General features: G+C 33.4%; 1 protein-coding gene and 1 pseudogene across 2 annotated transcripts in view; one reads left to right on the top strand and one right to left on the bottom strand.

Moving 5' to 3' along the window:
* The window catches only part of SGCZ (sarcoglycan zeta), a 1,084,978-nt gene that overhangs the window by 880,181 nt on the left and 180,849 nt on the right, over positions 1-23,948 (top strand). The gene's annotated exons all lie outside the window — the stretch shown is intronic.
* Positions 18,816-19,725, bottom strand: LOC112916082 (large ribosomal subunit protein uL10 pseudogene; annotated as a pseudogene).

Genomic DNA, 23,948 nt, shown 5'->3' with positions numbered 1-23,948 from the left:
CAGCCTGGTATGTTTCTCCTGCTGGCGACATGAATGTTCTGCCTAGATACCTGATACGTTTTTTACCATTTTGTTCTAGGGAAATATTATCTATTATATGACTCAATATCTTTCATTTTCATTTGTTCAGGCTTTCCCTTCAGAGAAAGCAATAATTCTTGTGTTGATCATCTTTGTCATCCATAGCTAGCATAATTTCTCTATTTTTAAACTCTTGATTGTTCTCTGAATACAAGTAATTGTCATTATCTGCAGTCTTTCACCTGGTCTTTAGTTTGTTTTTCTCCATTTGAATTTTGCCCTTGCTCTCTCTAATTCTTTTATTTTATGTATAAGGTGTTCCAATTCTCTGAATTTTCTATAGGCCCACAGTCTCATTGTAAATCATATTAGGTTATTTTATTGTCTTTGAGCTATGGTTTTATTAAAATTTAAAATTTATCATTTATAAAAAGCATTTGCCTGCTCTAGTTTGAATGATATCTAGTGAATCACAATTTGAGGTAGGAGAATTACTATCTAGTTATTTTGTTTCACCAGTGAGATGGTTGGGGAGAAGAAGAGGTGCCACTAAATGACATGCCAACCAGATGTGGACTATTTTAATCCTGTGGGTCTTAGTGGGCTTTTCTGTCTCTGCAAAATTCATCCATTGATATATATTTTTGGCAGCCTTTTTAGTACTATCTATTTTACCAACCCCCTTTCCTCTATTCATATCAGTTTATTTAGGTTAGACTTCTCTGAAATGTATTAACACTCCTTTTCTTCTGGTGACATGGATGAAATAATCTCTTTCTTTTCTTGGCTTCCACTTTTTCAAGTTTATAGCATAAGCTTACAATCAGGAAATTGTTGGCTGTTCCAAGAAAAAACATTTTTTTAAAGAAAGAATTGTAGGGCACCTGAGTGGCCCAGTGGGTTAAGCATCTGCCTTCAACCTAAGTCATGATCTCGGATCCTGGGATGGAGCTCCACATTGAGTTCCCTGCTCAACAAAGGGTCTGCTTCTCCCTCTCCTGCCCCACTCCCACCCTTAGCCCTTGCTGTCTGTCAGTTTGTCTCTCTCTCTCTCCTCAAATGAACAAATAAAATCTGAGAGAAGAAAGAAAGAAGAAAGAAAGAAAGATAGAAAGAAAGATAGAAAGAAAGAAAAAAGAAAGAAAGAAAGAAAGATGGTTTAATTTGATAAGTAGTGAAGGAGAGAAGTTTTTGAAAACTTTTCTATTTGGATATATGGTATTAGGTAAGATTATTCCTTCTCTCCCTCCTTCCTTTTCCTTCCTTTCTTTTTCTTTCTTTCTTTCTTTCTTTCTTTCTTCTTTCTTTCTTTCTTTTTTTCTTCTTTCTTCTTTCTTTCTTTCCTTCTTTCTTTCTTGCTTTCTTTGACAATATCCCCTAATACTATAATTTGAATAGTCCATTTGTCCTATCACTGATATGATATATAACTTTTTCATATACTGCATTCTTAAATGTACCTGGATTTATTTCTGGTCTCTCTGTTCTGTTCTATTGACATGCTTAGACTAAAACCAAACTTTAAGGAATGTTTTTTTATAACTGTGAGAGCAAGTTCTTTTTTATTACTCTTTTTCAAAAGTTTTTGCCTATTGTGCATTTTTTCTTCCAAATGAACTTAATAATCAGCTGTCAAGTCTCATAAAAATTCCTGTTGAGAACTTAATTATGGTTAATTTAATTTATGGGAAATTGACATATTTATAGTTTTGAGTTATCCTATCTAGGTACATGACTTCTCTTTTCATTTTTTTTCAGAACTTACTTGCATTGCTCAGGAACATTTCTTAATATCTTTTTCATATAAGTATTACTGACTTGTCAATCATATTATTATTCTTATTGTATATAGGGATGACTTTTCCATTCATTTTTCTTATTGACCTCTGTGCTTATATTTAAATAGCTCTTCTTTTTTGGTGTGGATATATTCTGGCCATTTTCCTGAAATTATATTATTTCTATTATATTTAAAATTATTAAAATTGTTCTTGTGACCAAAAATGATTTTTATAATAACAGCTAACATTCAGCTTACACTAGAGCTCTAGAGTCAAATTCCTGGTTTGAAATCCTGGCTTTTTCAATTAGCAGTTGTAATTAATTACCTTATTTAACTTCTCTGTGCCTTACTTTTTTCATATGTAAAATAAAGTTCATAGTAGAACATAATGTTTTTATCATTAAAATAATAGTAGTGTCCAACCCAAGAAATATTTTTAATCAAAATCGAACATTATATTAAATGCTTTGCATATTTTAGCTCATTCAGTCCTTATTATGTGATATGTATTATTATAAAAGACAGTATATTTTGAGAGTAGAGTTTAAGGATTTAATGACATACTATAAATAAAATGTAAGAATATGAGATAATCTAATATGATATCAAAATTTTTTGTTCTGATTAACTGCTATTAACCAATTGGGGGAAGGTAGGGAATGGGGAATGATTGTGAGCACATTTTTGGAACTGTTAATTTTCCTCTTAGGAGAGCATGGATTTCTGGTAGACAGGTGGATCCATGAGTCTGGACTTCATGTTGGAGGTGTAAGCTAGAAATATAAATTAGAGACATTGTCTATCTATCTGCCTATATATCTATCTAATTTCAATACATGAGATTAGATAAGAATATCAAGTGAGTGCACATAAATAGAAAATTTAAGGAAATTTATTGAATGAATCCTTGGGCACCCAAAATTGAATAGTTTAGAAAGAAGTGTCAGAACCAAACAAACTAAAGAGGAAAGGAGACTGAAGTAAGAAGAAAACAAATAATTCAGTATCCTAGAAGCAGGAAAAAGAGTGTTTTCAGGTTGTTAGAGTGAAGAGCTATTTCTAATAGGCCATGTAACATGAAGACTGAAAATTTATCCTCCCATTATTAGCTTAATTATACATTAGTCAGAAAAAAATTATTATTATTGATTTAGAAAGAGAAAGAGAGAGAGTTATTGATTTAGAGAGAGAGAGAGAGAGAGAGAGCTCATCAGGAGGAGAAGAGAGAGAGAGAATCTCAAGCAGACTCCCACTGAGCACAGAGCCCAACGTGGGGCTCGATCTCACAATCCTGAGATCATGACCTGAACTGAAACCAAGAGTCAGATATTTAATTGGTTGAGCCACCCAAGCACCCCAAAAATAAAAGCTTTTATCACATATTAATATATCTATTAATCTGAGTTTTATTTTTTAATTTAATGTATTGATTGAATTTCATGAAAAGATATCCAAATATCCAAGCATCCTTTTATTACTGGGACAATCTTTTCTTTTGTTCATGAGATAGCATTTTTTTAATAAATAACCATTCAACATTGAACTTTGCACTGTGTAAACCACTTTTATACATATCACTTTACTTAATCCATACTGCTATCCATAGGAGATAATGTCTTCATTTGCATATGGCAGTGCAGCTGCCGTAAAAATAATACAACATAAGTCTTAATACTGTGACTAGAATCTCAATCTTCCTATCTTGATTCACTGCTTTTAACAGTTCATCAGACTCTCCAAATTAGTCCTTTTTCACATATTCTCCAGGAAACTGATATTTCTATTTATGTATGTGGAGTGCTGGGGTGGGTGGACCCATAGAAGAAGGTATGGGGACAGTTTGAGCATAGTGGATAGTGGCCCCTGTTTCTGAAGAAGAGAAAAAAATAATAATGCCATGGTAGGAGCTCTTTATTAAATTGCGAGACCATATAAAGTTGCTGAATATGTAAATGTAGGTGAAACTACTGTCAAAGGGAAATATTCATTGGAATTAAAAACAACAAAACAACAACAAAACTATAGGGAGATTCCAAAAGGGTTCTACTTACTATGTATTTCTTTCTTAAGATAATGATTGTCCTCTCACTAGTGTGGTCTCCCAGACATCACTGAAGCCTTACAGAGAAATACAGATTCTCTCATCACCTCATACTTAACCAGCTACCTTTATAAACAAACATGTAAACGAGTTACCTGTAGTTTTTCTTCTTTACCAAGACACATGCACACACACATAACCCTACACTTACTACTTTTTAAGAAAATATGTGAGATAATGAGATAGCAAATGTAGGAGAAAAGAGAAGCACCCAATAGGTCATGTTGCTATTATGTACAGTATCAGATTTTTTTTCTTTTTCTGGCAATCTCTTGTGGAGAACTTGAAACAGGTATATATTAAATGTAGAGTAAAACCAAGATGCTAGTAAATCTTATACATCTTTATTGCCTTACAATAATCTGATATAACAATATAATTCAGTGTTAGGAATTACCTGCCTGAAGGAGCACAAATAATTAAGCTTCAGATCCCTGCTAATTCATCTCAAATAGTTCCTGCTACCAGTTATTAAGTACTTTCCATATGCTAACTGCTATGTGAAGGGCTCGTTATGCATACTTATCTAATTCACACAACAACCCAAATGAAGTAGACATGAGTACATTCATTTTGCAGATGAGAAAAAGAATGTCTTAAAGATTTATCTGAGAATCACAGAAAGTTGTGGGGCAAGGATCAAATCCAGATTTGTCAGACTTTTTTAACCCACACCATTATAACTACTGTGAAATCTCTACATCAGTTCGTGGAATAAGTCAAGTCTTGTCAGGAAGAAGTTTGAAGAGGATTCCTCCAGAATTCTATTATTATTCATTCTATGAAACATTCCATACTTTCCAAAAAGTATGTTTTCTAAAAATCCTTGCTATGGAGTTTGTTTTAAAATAGGTACTTAAGCCCTTTAAGATTTTTTCTTGCATGAGATAAAAAATAGACCCTTGTTATATTGAATGCCACTCTCCAGTGAATGGGATTTTAATGAGGTATCAGTGTCATTTCTTAAAGAAAGCTAAAAAAAAATTGTCCTCCAACTAGTAGATTTCTTCCCTACCCCAAACTTAACACATCTCCAAGAATGTGTGGGTGCACTATCAGTATATAGGATCATCTTAGTCATGATGAGGAGAGCAATTTACTGAAAATGTCCAAAGTTCTGGGAATAGACTACAGAGAAAACATTAGCAATACCTACATTAGCTCAGAGTTTTTCAAACTTTTTTGAATATGAACCACAGTGAGAAACAAATTTTACATTGTAGTGTGGTATATATACACTGATTTATTTTTGGTAATCTGATCTACCCTAACAAGTTCATCCAGTTTTAATTTCGATTGAATTAAATAATTAATATTTTACATATTATATATATATTATACATATGTTACATCTCACCAAATTTAGTTAATGACCTTTCAATGTGACTGATTTGAAAAACATTGCCTTGTTCGTTATTCAAATAGTATGTTCAATTCGGCAATGTATTTTCTCTTTTCTTTCAAAGTCACAGATGTAATGGATTCTACAGTAGGGACTGTATTATTTGAATTTCAAAGGAAAAAATACAAAAGGTGTAGATACCGTGAAAGCAGCAATCTTATTTTGGCCCTTTCCTAGAACTGTGCCTGGTGGATTAAAAGCCCAGTGAAATTTTTAAACTTTTTATTAGTATGTGTGTGTACAGAAACACACACACACATCATAGTGAATGTTTATTTTACTGAAAGAATGCATGGTTAGTGTATACAAAAAAATATTTATTTATTACCACGCAAAAAGATGCTTCTCTGAGACAAAGGGAATAGGTAAGCCTACTACTTCTAATATTCTGTTTGTTTCACAAGTTTTTAACCAATATAAATTTGTGGTGAATTAGATCCTAGAATTGCCATTGATAGCATAAGAAATAGTAGTCATATTAACTTCATATTTACAAAGAGGCAAAGTAGTTCGCGGCTGCATTCACTAAAAATAATTGAAGAGAACAGATCTAATTTTGAATTTTCAGAGCCTTCTGGGTTTATTTTGATCCCCTCCGTACCTGAGCCACAAAATGATCTGCCTTATGTTTCTTATGACTATGTTGCTGTTCGATGAAATTATTTCTATTACTTTCACATTAATGTTTTGTGGTTTTTTTCCCCTAGTGCTTTGTCTTAGAAATCAAGTCTGGGAACTGCGTTTAGGAATGATCTTAGTGATGGTATTTTCACTTTGAGTTGGGTCTTCCACGCTACATAAATTAACTATGGACCAAGCTGGTATACTTCCATAAGGAAAGAATTTAAGCTGGACTTTAAAGAATGATTGAGATTTGAATTTCAAATCACAAAATTTTTATGAGCAAAAAAATCATTTTAAAAAGACATTATTAAAAAAAAAAAAGACATTATTTAAGAAACAGTAATTAGAACGGTTTGGTTTGATACAAGAATCCTATAATACAAGGTCTCAAATCCATCAGGTACATCCTAAGTATGTTCCAAGACTTTCCAGAGGGCAACAAGGCATGGAGTTATTCTTTCTAGGCTCTCAAATTTCAAATGCACTCCTTAAACTTGATCTGTCTGCAAATACCCTGTAGCTGCTCTTTCTCTTTTTCCTGTTTCTCTACCACTACCACTATTGTTATATAAAAAGTAAGACTGTCATTGGTCTTTTTTTTTTTACATTTTTAAAAAAATTATTATTAAGGATATAAAAAGTTTAGAGTGGGTGAGAAGTGATTGGCTAAACAACAAAAAAGAGTTCGAGGATACACTGCCGGAAATAAAAGTAAAAGTTCAAAGATATATTGATAAATCAATAAATAAATGTAAAAACAATGGAGACTACAGAGTATCATTGGCTGGGTAAGACTGCTGAAAGGAGAGTGTATACATTCCTCCAGACCATAAACTCCTGGCAAAAATCTCTCTTTCAGAATTATAAATCAAAAATAAGTTAATTATCTTCGGATAATATTAATATATTTATTTGAAATGAATCATTCAAACACTTTTTTGATAGAATGTAAGACTGGTTTTACTGATGATTTAGGGCATATGGCAGATGCGTTGTATCATTTGGATAAGCTCAATGTAGAGCTCCACAAAATTGGAGCATTATGCAAAATACATTTAAAATACATGTACAATAGTTAGCATCAGATAGTTTATCCCTTGTAAACATTAAACTTTAGATACTAAACATATTTCAAGTATAGATTAAAAACATTTGGGGAACTATAGCTTTAAGAAATATTTTAGGGAGTTGAGTGAGCAAAAAACCATTTGAAGAACAAATAAATAAAGGAGCAGAGAAACATTGATTTGGAATGTAGCTTAGGACTTTACACATGGAGGGTTTGAATGCTAAGGAATTTGGGATTTATCCCTAAGGCACTGATACACTAAACTGTGTATATTATCTTACTTTTGCTTACTACACTATATTTCAGGTTAATGAAATGTATTCTTTTAAAAATAATAAACAGATTTTTCATTAACTGAAAAACCTCTTCATTCTTACCCATTATTTAGGGTTGCTATATTTTAATGTGGTGAGCAATCATTTTTTAAATATACTTTTTAAAGATTTTATTTTTTATTCATGAGAGACACAGAGAGAAGGCAGAGACATAGCCAGAGGGAAAAGTAGGCTCCTTATGGGAGGCCAATGTGGGACTTGATCCCAGAACTCCGGGATCATGTCCTGAGTCAAAGGCAGATGCTCAACTGCTGAGCCACTCAGGCTTCCCTCTTTTTAATATTTCTAACACATAGAATGTTAGAAATTTTATTAAAAAGCATTATACTGAGCACAGATAAAGATATATTTTTAAACAGAAATATTCAGTATCTTAATACTAAAATCCATTACTCTTAATTCTTACAAATTAAAATATTCACATTTATTCATTGATGTTTTATAAAAGACTTTTAGATATGATATCATATGATATCATTTCAAATGATATCTTACAAAAAATAAAAGCAATATAAAGCATATGGATACAGAGATCTGGCCTATCCATGAGAGAAATCTTTTGGACCTCTGGTACCCCTGCATTATACCTTGAAAAACCCTGGTTTTGACTGCTATTTTTAGCTTCATCCTACACTTTTTACATTGTATGCTCAGGAGAGCTATCAAAATAAAATCTAATTACAAATACTGTAACTACCCTTCTGTCCATATTTCATCATAGTATGGCTTCTTCATCACTGTAAAAACTCATAATTTATTATAGTCATATTTTTGCCTTTTCAGATATGTCCCCCTTCTCTGGTTTCCCTTTGACTTGCATTGATAAAATAATTGAGAGATTTAAGGTATAATCTCTATTTGTTAATTTTCTATCTCCATAGCAATTGAAATCTCTTGAAGTAAAAGCAGCTTCCTGTAAATCACAACCTTTAAGTAGCACATGGGTGACACAATAAGTAATCTTTATCACAAACCTACTAAGACAAAAAAACAAAACAAAAAAAAAACAAAAAAAAAAACAAACCTACTAAGACATATCAAGATCCTGAAATTTCCAGAGATTAAGAAAAGGACATATTAATTTGATGTAATTTTGGTTTTATTAATTTTTTTAATGATAAGTGTAACATTTTTATTACAATGAATCTATATGTTGGCCTTGATCATCCTTCTTTCTAGAAACTTAAATTTATATCTTGCAACTTTAAAGATTCGATTAGTTCCAACAGTTTTGGAGTTGATTCTATAGCCCACGGATCACCCAGCAGCTATGTCTTTAAGATTTCTGTGGATTTCCAGGGAGCTTAGGTCCTTGGGCTCCAATTTTCTATCACTATGGAATGATTTGGTTTATTTCCCCCCGTACCATATGAAAGTTCTTACTGCTGTCATGATATTTACCCAAATATGGATTTCTGTCATTTTCTGGATTTTCCCATTTTCTTAATCCTCTAAAATGAACAGATATGTTCACACATTATTGTTTATTAATATTATTCATGATAGAGAGAGAGAGAGGCAGAGACACAGGCAGAGGGAGAAGCAGGCTCCATGCAGGGATCCCGACGTGGGACTCGATCCGGGACTCCAGGATCACGCCCCGGACCAAAGGCAGGCGCCTAACCACTGAGCCACCCAAGGATCCCCGATTTTTTTATTTTTTTTATTTTTTATTTATTTTTTTTTCCGATTTTTTAAAAATACTTAAAGATCTCACAAAAGTTTTAAGGAGATGTAGTGTTTACATTTTGATATACAATATGATAAAATGCTTTTATATAATAGAATGCCTAATACCTATATATAAACAATCTTAAATGGAATTTTAGGTATCCTATAACACGAAAGCATTTTATCATATTGCTGACTCATTCTTGTACTTGTCTGTATTCTTTTTCTCTTTCTCTCCCTTTCAAGAATAACCACCGAAAAATTCTTCTATATATGTTTGTGCATTTTTTATAAAAAAAACCAGAAAATATGATGGAAAAATGCCTACCAATTTGTTAGTAGAATTTATGTTAGATAATGAAAAGAAACATGAGAACAAAACACAAATTAAATTTAGACAGTTTTGTGTTTTTAATTATAACAAACAAATGTCACAGGCCCAAAATTTGAACTTGTTTCAAGGCCCTAGTTTTCACACTATCCCCAGGATCCCAGAGGATATTGTAATTTTCTCTTTTCCCTTTAATTAAAAACCTAGAGAAAAGAGGGTTTTTTGCTAAGTGAAAAAAAAGATAGGTCAACCTACATAACTCAGAAAAGGAGACAAAGAGTAGAGAGGAGAAAAGAAGCTATAAAGTACTGGAGGCATTTGTCAGATTCTATAAACATGGATGGGGAAGAAAAAATAATTATGTATTCAGATTCTTTTCATAGATTTTGAGATATGCAAAGTAAGGTTGTGAACTGTTAAAATTTACTTTGTGCTGTGAACTGTTTTTTTGACCCTGACACCACTCTAAGGCTGAATTACATGGTTCTAGTCTTTAACCAAATCACAAAAGTATTAATTTAGAAATTTAAATGACCAGGAAATAAAGAAGGAAACAATAAGATGAATGGTTAATTAAATGTCATAGCTCTTGTATGCTCTGTAGTCACGGCATCATTGCCTACCTATACTTTAGTTACTAGTTCAGTAAAAGTTATTGCAGCAGTATTTTTCCCTGATAAAATATTTAAATGATTTTCTTATTCCTTGAAATGTAAATTAGTGCAAATAATGGCCTTCAATAAATTTTAGGTGTAATTAGTAATTCTCTGCCATTGCATTTCTTGCTGGGAAGTCTTGGTGAAGTGTGCTATGTTTTTATTATTTTTATTTTATCTTGAAGTAGGAAAGGAGCAGTTTAATTTGATTTATACAAATGCCTGCATTTATTGCTTTTTACCTTCTTAAGTCAGTGTTGAGGTAACACCACGTCATTCCTGCCCTCTTCATCTATCTGTGATTTGTAATTACCATCTCATGTTGTGGTTCACTCAGCGTCCTACAGTTTCAACATATTGGCTTCTTCTTTTGATCATGAAAATCTGAATGAGGGAAATAGAGTCAAAATATTCTTGACCATGACAGATACCAGAGTTTATCAGAGAGAACTTGGGAAATCATCCAATACAGCAAAAGGCTTTTGCAGAGAAAGTAAATCTGATATTTCTAAGTGCTTTACACTATATTAGGAATATTGTTTAATTAGCTGAGTAGCCCATCAAACATCAAACCTTGTATATTATTTCAAAATGCATGAAATTAGTGGTCAGGTATATGGTTTTAATAGGGAAGAATATAGATATTATTTTTGGTTAATTAATAATTTATGTCATTCTGTAATGTCACATTTAACGTATTGTTGCTTTAATCATATTGTTTATAGACTATTTTTTGTTATAATAGGTATGAAAAATACTTTAGTTGCTTAAAAGCAAGATATGAAGACTTATTTAGATAGCTGTAGCTAAGAAAAAGGCTTTTACCCCAAAATTAATACATTAAAATCATTAGCATTTATTATTCCTCTCAAATTTGTGCATAGCACAGCAATTTTTCTAGTTGTACTAACTGGCCTGAGACTGGAAAATCTAAAACGTCCTCACAGGCGTTTGTCAGTTGGCTATGATGGCTGAGATGACATTACAGATGGTCTCTCTTCCTGTAAGTTAGTCCCAGCTTGATCACATGATAACACAATGGTTCCCAGCAGCAAAAGAAGGCGGCCGCCATGTGCAAGTGCATCTCAAAAAATACAATACGTAGCCAATACAAACCACAAGATTGAGCCCAAATTCTGTGGAGAAATTGAGTCTATCTCCTGATGGTAAAACAGTGAAGTTAGTTTACAAAGGTCATACACCAATGGGAGGAATTTGTGGTCACTCTCTAAGCTACTACAGAGAATATCATCATTTCTGGTCTTAATAATCTTATAGTACTTTTTAAAAAAATGTAGTTTACCAGTATGATTTTCCATGAAAGATTGAATTGTGTACTTATACTATTTGTTTTAAAAGTAAAATTTTAAATTAAACTTAAAAAGATGAATATTTTCACTTAAAATCAGATAAGATTCCTAGATTTTTGCTATCTTATGTTTATGACAGAACTTTGAATGACCTTTGAAGATAATGAAAAACCTGCTTATCAAATTTTCTAGAAAACTTAGCTTTGGGACATTGAATCTTTCTTGCGATTTTTAAATAAGCAATATAAATATTAGAATTGTTGGATGTTGTGGTCATATCAACAGATGTAATTTATGTGGCATTACTATGATTTATAAGGCATCAATTATGCTAATCATTACCCATCTCTGAATTTATGTGATTACATATTTCTTAGGATAGTAATATTAATAGATTAATTATTGACATTGATTGTCCTATAAAAATTTATAGCTTAGCTTTATATTGTATTAAAATAAACACCAACAAACATAAGATATGTGTCAGTCTATTTAATCTACAATCTTTGCATAATAAAGCACCCTAAACTAGCATAGATTATTAGAGTACTTTCTATGTACTGTTTGTCTCAAACTTGATTTCATGAATATTATAGATTTTGATATAATTATAATAGGCTATCATTCCTAATTGTTATTAATTGATAATTTCACTAAGGCTACAAATCTCTAAACTTGGTTCTCTTTTATTTTCTCTATCAGGCGATGTCTTACGGCTATTCCATAGCCAAATTGTATCTATAATTAATGTGAAAATAGGTGTGCTATTTCCAGACTTATAAGTGAATTCTACAATTTCCTTCTTTATATTGAAGTAGAATTGAGAAACATTATGCTAGTTGCAGGTATACAACATAATGATTTGACATTTGTATACACTGTGAAATGATTACCACATTAAGTCTATTTACCATCTGTTCACCATACAAAGTTAAACTTTTTGTTCTTGTGATGAGGACTTTCAAGATTTACTTTGTTAGCACTTTCAAATTTATAATATGGTATTATTGACTAGAGTCCTCACAATACATATCCCTGGATTTATTTAATTTTATTTTTTAATTATTTTTAAAATATTTTATTTGTTTATTCATGAGAGACACACAGAGAGAGGCGGGTACATAGGCTGAGGAAGAAGCAGGCTTCCTGTGGGGAACCTGATACAAGACTCGATCCCAGGACCCCAGGATCATGACCTGAGCTAAAGGCAGAGGCTCAACCACTGAGCCACCCAAGTGTCCTGTATTTATGTATTTTATAACTGGAAGTTTATCCTTCCTGATCTCCTTCACCCATTTTGCCCACTCCCCTCATCTCCTGCCCACTAGCAACCACAAATCTGTTCTCAGGGTCTATGAGTTTTGTTTTTCTTATTCATTTATCTTTTAGATTTCAAAAAAAGTGAAGCTATTAGAAGGAAGAGAATGATAAAGATCACAGTGAAAATACGTGAAATAGAGACAAGAGTTGGTTCTTTGAAAAGATTAATGAAAATAACAAACCTGTAACTAGACTCACTAAGAAAAAAGAGAAGAAGCTCAAATAAAATTAGAAATTGAGGAGAAGTTACAACTGAGAATCAAAACATACAGAAGGCCATAATGGACTACTATCTATAAACAAATATATACCAATGAATTGGACAATCTAGAAGAAATGGATAAATTCCTAGAAATATATAATCTTCCAGGACTGAATCATAAGGAAATAAAAAATCTGAATAGACTAATTGCTAGAAAGGATTAAATCATTAATCAAAAAACTCCTAACAAACAAAAGTACAGGATTGGCTAGCTTCATTGGTGAATTCACCAAACATTCAAAGACTGAATACCAACCCTCCTCAAACTCTTCCAAAAAAAAATGAAAAGCAACATTTCCAAAGTCATTTTTTTAAGATTTTATTTATTTATTCATGAGAAATACAGAGAGAAGAGAGAGAGAGAGAAAGAGACAGAGAGAGAGAGAGAGAGAGAGAGGCAGGGACACAGGCAGAGGGAGATGCAGGCTCCATGCAGGGAGCCTGACATGGGACTCTATCCTGGGTCTCCAGGATCACACCCTGGGCTGAAGGTGGTGCTAAACCGCTGAGCCACCCAGGCTGCCCTGCAAAGTCATTTCAATGGGCCAGGATTACCCTGATACTAAAACTACACAGGGACAACACACACACACACACACACTCACACACACACACACACACACACAACTGAAGGCCAGTATCACTGGTGGGCATAGATACAAAATCCTCAAAAAAAAAAAAAAAATCAGCAAATCAAATTTAACAATACAATAAAAGGAGCATACACCATTATCAAGTGAACTTTCTTTCAGGAATGCAAAGATATTTCAACCTCCACAAGTCACTGTGATACACACATTAACAAAATTAAAATTTAAAACATGATCATCTCAATAGATGCAAAAAAAAGGCATTGGACAAAATTTAACAACCACTTATAAAAAAAATTCTAAACAAAGTTGAAAGTTTAGACCATATTGCAGCATTATAAAGACCATTTATGACAAGCCCAGAGCTAACATCATGCTCAATAATAAAAAGCTGAAGGCTTTTCCCTTAAGATCAGGAAAGATACAAGGATACCCATTCTCACCACTTTTATTCACCATAGTATTGGAAGTATTGGAAGTCCCAGCCAGAGCACTTAGGGAAAAGAAATAAAAGACATTCATATTGGTAAGAAGTAAAACTGTCACTATTTGCAGATGACATGTTTTTCTATATATAAAATCTTAAAGACTCCACCAAAAAACTGCTGGAACTAATAAATGAATTCAGTAAAGTTGTAGGGTACAAAATCAACATGCAAAAATCTGTTGCATTCTTATATAGCAACAGTGACTATCAGAGGAATTAAGAAAACCTCCTTTGCAATTAAATAAAAAAAGAATAAAATACCTAAGAACAAATTTAACTGAGATGCAAAATCTGTACACTGAAAACCATATGACATTGGAGAAAGAAATTGAAGAAGACTCAAATAAATGGAAAGATATTTCACGCTCATAGATTAGAAGAATTAATATTGTTAAAATGTCCATATTACCCAAAGCAATATACAGATTCGGTGTAATTCCTATCAAATTTCCAATGACAATTTTCACAGAAATAGAACATACAATTTTTATTTTGGCCACATTTTCAGGAAGTGAAATAAATCCCAAAAGAGGATATTGCTTTGCCAGAGCAACTGAATGTAGAGCCATATAATTATGAGATATGCACATTTTAGTTTTTCCTTTAAAAATATGATCATATTTTCATTTGGGAAAATGATATTTTCGTATCATTTGTAGGTGACTTTATTATTTTAATATTCTTTTTCCACAAATGTAAAGCCTTACTAAAAGTATATAGGACTAAAAGAAAAACTATAGCATACTCTACAAATCATCATTTTCATTACAGTGTTTCAAAGAAATACAAGAATAAATAGGGGAAAAGAATAAGTGATAGTTCAAGTGGAAGTTAGGTTTTTGCTGTCTTAGAAACATCTTTATTTATTTATTTTTTTAAAAGATTTTATTTATTTATTCATGAGAGACAGAGAGAGGCAGAGACACTCTCCCTGCCTAGGGAGAAGCAGGCTCTCTGCAGGGGCCTGATGTGGGGACTCGGTCTTTGGCCTAAGGATCATTCATGCCCTAAGTCAAAGGCAGACGCTCAACTGCTGAGCCATCGAGGCATCTCAAAACGTCTTTATTTATTTCAGAAAAAAAAATCTATAACTGTTTGGTCAACTAAGGGAATAATTTCCCACTAACCTATGTAGATAGGAGATATGTAGATATGCAACTCCTTTTATTATTCAAGTTATAAAAATAAAAGCCTCTGACATTATTGTAATTCCAAAGAAAAAGATTGAGTCAGTAATGAAATGAACATAAACCAGTACATTTTTTTAAATTTTTAGAATGTGAAATATCATATTGATATTTTGCTCCTTAATGTAATTGGTTATCCATTATTTCCACTGACAATCCAGAAGACTCTGATGTTTCAGTATGTCACTGTTGATGTGTTATGCTTCATTGAAAGTTTTTTAGAGTCATTCAGTTGTGACAAAAAAATACATTTGGAGTACCTAATTTTAGTTTGACACTACTATGAATCAACTGACTCATTGTTCATTGAAGCAATGCATGGTTTTCTGTAAAAGTATTTAAATAAGAGGACTTCTAACCTATGAACATCCTGCTAGTATGTGTATGCAATATTGGTTTTTAAATAAATCCATGTCCTTTACATTTAGAATTTCTAACCTTGATATTTATTTTTATAGGATAAGTGAAAACATATTTTACTTTTAAAATGACTTTATCTTCTGTATTTATGTATTTGTCTCATATTATCTTTTAGCTAGAATTAGTTTCCTTTATATAATGTTCCTTGTGATTTCACTTTTCAGATAATTTGAGAATACATTGCAGTAAATTATTCCTTGTAGAAACTCATTCCAAAATATGTTTGGAGATTTTAAATAGGTTTGCTTTACTTTGTATTTAAGATTTTTTTATTTCCCAAAATATCTCAGAAGTGCCTTCAAATATCCTAGGTGGTTAATGGCCTTCGATGAGGGTGTTGTAACAATAGACAAAAGGGACATGCTAGATGGAGGGGTAGCTTGAGAACTGGTCAGAGAAAGAAGTACAGACATGGCTGAAATTGGAAAGTTTAATTGTCTCTCTGAACTTGAATCACAAATTGAGATTTTACTGACTGAAAAATAGCCATTAAGTACTTTTTGAGCACTTAAGTGACTTACAATTGTATTTAAGAATAGGCTTTTGGTAGTTATATACAGAATGAATTTGAAGCAGGGTGATAGTAGGGGAAAATATTTATTACAAAAAAAAATAGCATTAGTTTGGGACAAGTGAAGCTTGAGTTTCCAGAGAGACATTTTGATAGAAATATTCAGCAGGCTTTTGGCAAATAGAAGCTCAGTCAAACATAAAGCTAGAGAGATGGATAAGGAAGCCAGAACATGGTGAAATGGTCAAGCTCTTTAAGTGAATGGCAATTGAATGAAATTGGAGAGAGACAGAAATACCTGATATAGGTTAAAACTTTCAGAATAATATTTTTGTCAGAGGAGAAAAAGGTCCCTATGGAATGTGGTTAAAGAAGTAGGAAAATTAAAGTGTAGAACAAATAAACAAAATATAAAATTTTTCAGTGTACCTAGTAGTGGCTTCTCTGAAAAAGTACCAGGCAGGTAATATATGCTTGGTTTGATAAATAGAAAAGGTAACCATCTATTATAATGATAATCTGGATCAGTAAAATCATATAATCAATCAATTCAAGAAAAATTCCAAATACCCAACTCAGTTTTTTTCACAGAAGTGTTTAAATTTCATGTTAGAAGATAAGTTATTTTGTTTTCCTTTTTGGAGAAATTATATAAAATACTTTCTAAGTTTTAAGAGCTGGATTTTATTTAAAAAGTTAAAAAATAGTTATTAAGATAATGTAGTAGATTCTCACATTTGGTCCAATTACAGTGATGTGTATGCCTTTAAGTTGTAATTTTAGAGAAAGAGAAGATATTTTAGAGCTATTAATTTCACTTTCTATACTCCCTTGATGCTTTGTGTAGGTGTGTATGTGAGTGTGTGTGTGTGTGTGTATACATGTGTCTGAAAAATCACCCTTTGTAAATCAGCGACTTCTTTTAATTAGTGCTTATAAAGAAGGTGACATGTATTTCTAAACAATTGGGGGAAAACATCAATGAGCTCTCAAATGAAAGGCAGCCTTTGAAAAGAGGTTTTTGAAAACATTCAAACAGCTACATAATTATCATTTTCATCTGAAAATACTTGGTTGGTGCTTTGAGTTTAAAAATATGCTTTCTAAAGAAGATGAACAACAAAAGTTATAACTTAAAAACTACATGTGAAGGATAACATAATAATTAAATAAATACTAAAATCAGTTTCAAAAGTTTTCCAAAAACCTTCAAATTACTTACTTCAAAGTACCTTTACTTTTCTAACATTCAGTCAAATGGGCTTGGGGTTAGAGGTTTTACAATGAATGTATGGAGTCCTCCAAAACAAACAAACAAACAAACATGTCAAATAAAACTATTCTAATTTTAGAGGAACTAAAGTTGAAACACAAAGAAATAATTTCTTTCTTTCTATAATAAATCTATTTTAAAAATCTAAATTTTATTCTTTTGGTAAAAGGCCTCTGAAATTTGTTGCAGTGTGTTCTAAAAGATATCAAAATAAAAATAGGACAAAGGCAAATCTGAGTGTAAACAGGCAGCATTTTATAGTTAAGTCAAGAAAAGGTGTTATTAAACTTTTCAAAAGTTGTCTTTGTGGAATTTGAGTCATTATTCAGATAGAAATTGTAATACAGCTTTCCACAATTCTGTCCTTTCTTCTATCAGAAAGCAGGAGTCAGCTCCATGCAGAAGGAAACAAGCTCTAAAGAAAGATATGTGCAAACTCTTTCAGTTTAAAGAACTAGACATTGAAGGATTTTATACCTACATCTTAATAAGGTAGTTTGAAGGGATAAAATTAGATAAACTAATACAATGTCTGAGCATATAGTAAGTGATCAATAAATGGATGGTGATGATGCCAGGTTGTTGAGCACAATGGTCAAGAAATAATTTTGGAGTCTTTTCAATAGAGTTCAAAGTGCTGTTTTTACTATACCACAGTGGCAGGACCCACTGGCAGAAAGAGCTGCATCGTGATTATATAGGGCTTTCTGTCCGATGGAGGTGAAAGTGACATCGAGGCTCCAGGAAATTGAGTCTATAGGTTCCTGGAAGTCTGGCTATTATTAAGATTGTGTTTTTCTTGTAAATCATTAAAACAGTTAGAGACTGTAATGGAGTTTTTCATATCCTACATGACTATAATCTTAGTCAGTTAACCATTTGTTTCCTCCTGCCTTTTTTGTTCTTAGGCCACCACAAGTGCCTATGGAATGTCAGACATACTCCACTTTAAGGGGTGGAGGCTTGTGGGGTGTCAGCTCTTGTTTTGCCCTCTGGTGCCTTTTGTCTTCTCTTCTCCTTGATGGTGATGATGATTTCCTTGAATATCCAAAGTGGATTCACTCCTTGATGGTAGTTATTATCTTTCCTGGTCTGGTACTGCCTAACTTCTTCAAGTACCTCCATTCCTGAATCTTGTCTTTCAGAATCACATTGTTCTGGCCACCTTCAACTTCAACAGTTCGGGTCAACACCCCACTTCTTACTTCACTCTGTAGTTAGAATTCATAGTGGCCACAAAGATTTTCTCTCTTTTTTTTCTAACTTACTCTTCGCTTTTGAGGCAATTTGCTTCTCCAGTGGTACTGGGGAATAAATATTTCAATGACTAATATGACTGACATTCTTTTAATGAATTCCCTCCTTCTTAGAACTTTGGTGGGGGGGTGGGTTTAAGAAGTAAGCCATTATCTCCTTGTTTTACAAACAAAGTTAGCTTTGTTAGTTGCTCTTTGGTGATTAGTCAGAGACCAAATCCCATATCCATTGCCGTTTCCTTTGCTTCACATTTGGCTGGGACTACAGCAGGAACAATGGTGCTGTGACAGCTGTGGGGGCAGCAGCCACAAATGCAGCCAAGAAGGCTTTAGCCTTTTCAGCAAGTGGGAAGGCTTAATCAGTCTCCACTGACAAGCCAGGACCCACTTGTATCCATTGATAATAGAATGGGCTACTGGTGCAACAGTTAGTAACAAGTCAGTAAACATAACACTAACAACATTGGAGACGCTGTGCAGGAAGCTAGGATATGGTTTCCTCTGTGATATGGAGCACTTCAGGGTTGTAGATGCTGCCACTGTCAAACACCTGCTGGGTGGAGAAGGTAGGGGATAATGAGCATGTTCAGCAGCATGGCTTCACCAGCTCCCACTTTGTCTCCAGTCTCTATCAGCTGCACATCACTTAGGATTTCAGCGATGCCCTTTTAGACTTTAGTCTAGTTATGATGCCTACAGCCTGGAAGAAAGAACTCTTCTCAGGCCCAAACCCGTGTTCTGGGCTGACACGGTGACTTCATATGGGGCTGTAGCACCAACACAGCTAGAAACTGATACAGAATTGGCCAGCAACATGTCCCTGGTCTCAGTGAGGTCCTCCTGGGTGAACACAAAGACCACATTTCCCTGAATATGAGGCAACCGTTTCTTCAGGGGTAGAAGGTTCTTCAGATGCCTTTGGATGGCCTTGTGCATCATGTGTGTTCTTGCCCCTCAGTAAGACAGCCTTCCTGCAGAGGGACATGTGGTTCTGCTGTGTCTTTTGGAGCCCACATTGTCTTTTCCCACAATGAAGCATTTTAGATAATCATCCGGAAGCTGGATGATCCTAAGGAAGTAGTTGGATTTCTAGGTCACCATGTCTTCCTTGGGCATCATGGTGATGCATTAGGGATTGCCATGTAGAGTTTGAAGTCTCACCAGGACTCCTGGTGAGAGAGGGGAGAACTTTCTTAGTAGTACACATTGTCTCACCTCTACCTTAAGAAGATGTTTGTAATTTCTCGAGTTTTTCTTGTTAAATGTTGCAATTCAGCCATATTCCCCAGATAATTCCTACAGTGTACTTATTATCCATCATCATTATCCCTGCCATCCAGCAATTATTAACTGTGAGGCAGCCCAGTACCAAAGACTTTTCATACATTTGTCATGTTATTTAATCTTCGTAACAATCTTATAATACCATGAAAAGCTCCTTTATTTAGGTAACAGAATAAAAGAATATTATAGTTTTAGTAATACAGCCAAGGTCATACAGTAAGTATGGATTGTACTATATTAACATAAAGACTCAAGCTTGTTCCATCCCTTCCTCATTCCCTGCCTTCCTTCTTATATTTGACTGTAGAACTTCTTTTTAAATTAAAATATAAGACATGTGGGACACCTGAGTGGCTCAGTACGTTAAGCATCTGATTCTTGATTTCAGCTCAGGTCATGATCTCAGGGTGGTGAGATGGAACCCCCTGTCAGCTTCATGCTGGGTGTGGGGGGCATCCTTAATATTCTTGCCCTCTGCTCCACCCCACCCTGCTCACATGCATGCATACTCTCCTCCTCTCTCTCTCTCTCTCAAAAAAAAAAAAGGAAATATGTGTGTATGTATGTATATGTGTGTGTGTTTATATACATATATAATACATGTATAATGAAACACATAGCTCTGAAATATAGTTCTAATATATATACATCCTTGTGACTCATACCACTGTCAAGATAGAAACATTTTTATTTCTCCAGAAGTTCCCCAATGTGCATTTCTAGTCAAGTCTTACTCTGCCACTTGGAGCAATCACTGTCCTAACACTATAGAGGTATGTAAAACCACAGATCAGTTTTGCCTATTCTTGATCTTTATACAAACGGAGTCATAGTATGTTTTTGTTTTATCTCTCAACCTATAGTTTTGACTTATCCACATTGTTTCATCATTCAGCAGTTCATTCAATTTGGTTATTGAGTATTATTTCATTGAAAGAATATATCAAAATTTTTTTATGAATAAACATATTATGAACAAACATTATGAACATTCCCAGGGATAGACTGTCAGATCACACAAGTTAAGTAGCTTTCCTTTTATACCTCTCTTTCCAGACACTTCCTCTTCTATCTATCATGGGTCAGAACCTGTTACCTCCTCACTCCTTTTTGTCTTTCTGAAGAGAATGTTTTTATTTAGAACTCAACACGCTGTCCATCAAACTGGTCAAGTTATATTTTGTTTTATGTTGTGTTTTCCAGAGGGGTCAAGTACCCACCCCATACAAACCTTCCCCTACTCAGGGTTAGGGCCTCAGAAGAAAAGTAAAGAGGCATTCAAGAAAAGCTAGCACTGGGCAGTCCCAGTGGCTTAGCGGTTTAGCACCGCCTTCAGTCCAGGACATGATCCTAGAGATGGGGGATTGAGTCCCACATCAGGCTCCCTGTCAGGCTCCCGGCATGGAGCTTGCTTCTCCCTCTCTGTCTCTGTCTCTCTCTCTTCTGTGCCTCTAGTAAATACACACACACACACACACACACACAAACAAAACAAAACAAAACAAAAAAAAGCTACAACAGTGGTGTTTCATATATGGGCACCTAGGTTTTACACTTAACTCAGACCTTACCTTACCTTCTGTGACTGGGGTAGAACATCTGGTTCAGGCTTCCCAAGGAGCAATGGGAATCAGAGCACAGGAAGAGGGACAGAGAAGGTGTTTAAGGTATTTTCTCTAATGATTTTGATTTTAATGTGAGTAGTAGTTAGTTTTTATTAGAAAGAATGTGGTAAAATATACTAAGGAACATTTAGAACATACCTTAATGAAATCTTTTAAGTAATTTCTGCTGTTCTTAAACTTGAGAGAAATATTCATAACATACTGTAAGCTTTAAGCTGATATTTCAGGGTCTTGAGAGCTGCGGACCTTGTAAACCAAATCCAAGGGTGATTTTAAAATTGATGAAGGGGCACCTAACTAGGATTTGTTTGTTGTGTTCTGCTACCAGTGTGTGAGCCAGTAATGAGGCAGTGCAACATTTTAATTAATAATCTGGCTTAATTAAGTGTTCAATATCTAATCCTCTCAAGGGGAGAGTTACATAGAAAGTAGGAAAAATGCTTAATTATAGTTCTCTTAGAAAAATTTCTACATCTCAGATCAATAAATTCCCTAGAATTTCAACATACTTGCAGAGGTTTATGAACTTCACTAGTTCATTGACCCTAGTCAATTTGCATCAAGTAGTTGGAAGATTTTATACAGATGGGAAAATTACTGAAACACATTATTTTATATTTATAAATTTGAGCCATTCTTTACACTACTTAGAAATCATTGGTATACTTCTATCTAAACAGACACATTTAGGAGAGGGATAAAAGTGCAACTTACTGATGAAGTTTCTATGTAATATGAAATGTTAATGTGAAGTCATTGGTTGTCCATAGGTAGACATGAGATATTTAATTTTCACTCAATGCATTTGATTATTTTCAAAGATTTATCTTTGTGAAAACTTAAATATCTCTGTTTTATAGAATCCTATTTTATTTTGCTACACAGATGAAAAGACAAAAAATAAGGCAAAAATTGACACTTATCTGTGGCAAGCATAGAATCTAGGTTAAAATTTGAATGCATTCATTTTACATATATCACTTCATTCTCTACAGGGATTTTCCTTTTTCTTTTTGCATTAGATATGTGTAGCTAAATTACGGTTTGTTCCACACTCTTTTGGTTTTCTTAAAATGAAAAAGGTCCTTCTATAGACTCTATTTAAGCTTAAAAGGATATTTTTTTGTCTGTGCTTTTGAGATTACTTCTGAAATGTTCAATAGGTCAATATGTCTTTGGTCAATCATTATGTTTACTTTTCTCCAAGGGTATGAATGTGACCATTCTTTCATATCCTAAAACCTAAAGAATCATGAAAAGATTTTTAAAGTTGTATTATAGTTTAATACACTCTAATAAATGTGTTTTTTGTGTACTGATACTAGAATATTAATATCCTAATAATGACACTTAATATTTATTGAGAAACGCTATGTATAACATAATGCTACACGTGTTTTTAAGCTATACAATTTAATAACAAGCACATGAAAAGATGTTCAACATCATTAGCCATTAGGTAAATACAAACAGACACTCACACAGTCAGATACCATTTCACATGTCCTAGAATGGTTGTAATCATAGAGACAAATATTAGTGTAAATGTGGAGAAAATTAGAATATCTGCACATTGCTGATAGGAATGTAACATGGTACAATCACTGTGAAGAGCAAAGTGGCAGTTCTTGAAAGGTTAAAAAGAATTAGAATATGGTCCAGCAATTCCATTCCTAGGTATATACCTAAAGAATTGAAAACAGGTGTTCAACGAAAAACTTGTACATGAATGATAATACTAGCACTACTGACAATTACCAGAATTGGAAACAACCCAAAGTCCATCACAGGATGAAAGGATAAAATATGGTAAATCCATACCGTGGTATGTTACTCAGCTTAAAAAACAAGAAAAAGAAGAAAAAAGTTATGCATGCTGTACTATGGATTAATCTTGAAAACATGCTAAATGAAAGAAGCTAAACCACAAAATGTCATATACTGACATTATTCCATTTTTGTGGAAAAAATTATTCCATTTTTGTGGCATACCTCAAATGGGCAAATCTGTAGAGAGAATCCAGAGACTGAAAGCAGATTAGAAGTTACTAGGGCCTGAGGAAGAAAGAAATGGGGAGTAACTGATTAAAGGATACAGGATCATTTCAGGGCTGGGGTGAGGGGAGAATTGATGAAAAAGTTCTAGAACTATCTAGTAGTGCTGATTGCACAGCACTGTTGATATACTAAATGACACTTAAATGTTCATTTAGGTGTTTAAACTGGTAAATTTTATGTTATATGCATTTTACCATAATAAGAAAACAACTAATACAGGCTGCTTTAATTTGAGATTATAATAAAATTTAATAATACACTCCAGAAGTAAGAAAGCACTCCACACTCACATAATGGGAGGAAAAAGATTTTCACACATATATACATTGAAGGATCCTGAAGCTTCAATTTGACAATCTCATTCATCAGTCA

The sequence above is a fragment of the Vulpes vulpes genome, chromosome 7 (genome assembly GCF_048418805.1).
Source record: "Vulpes vulpes isolate BD-2025 chromosome 7, VulVul3, whole genome shotgun sequence".
NCBI lineage: Eukaryota > Metazoa > Chordata > Mammalia > Carnivora > Canidae > Vulpes > Vulpes vulpes.
Note: the sequence above shows the minus strand (reverse complement) of the source record. Positions and strands in the feature narration are given on the sequence as shown.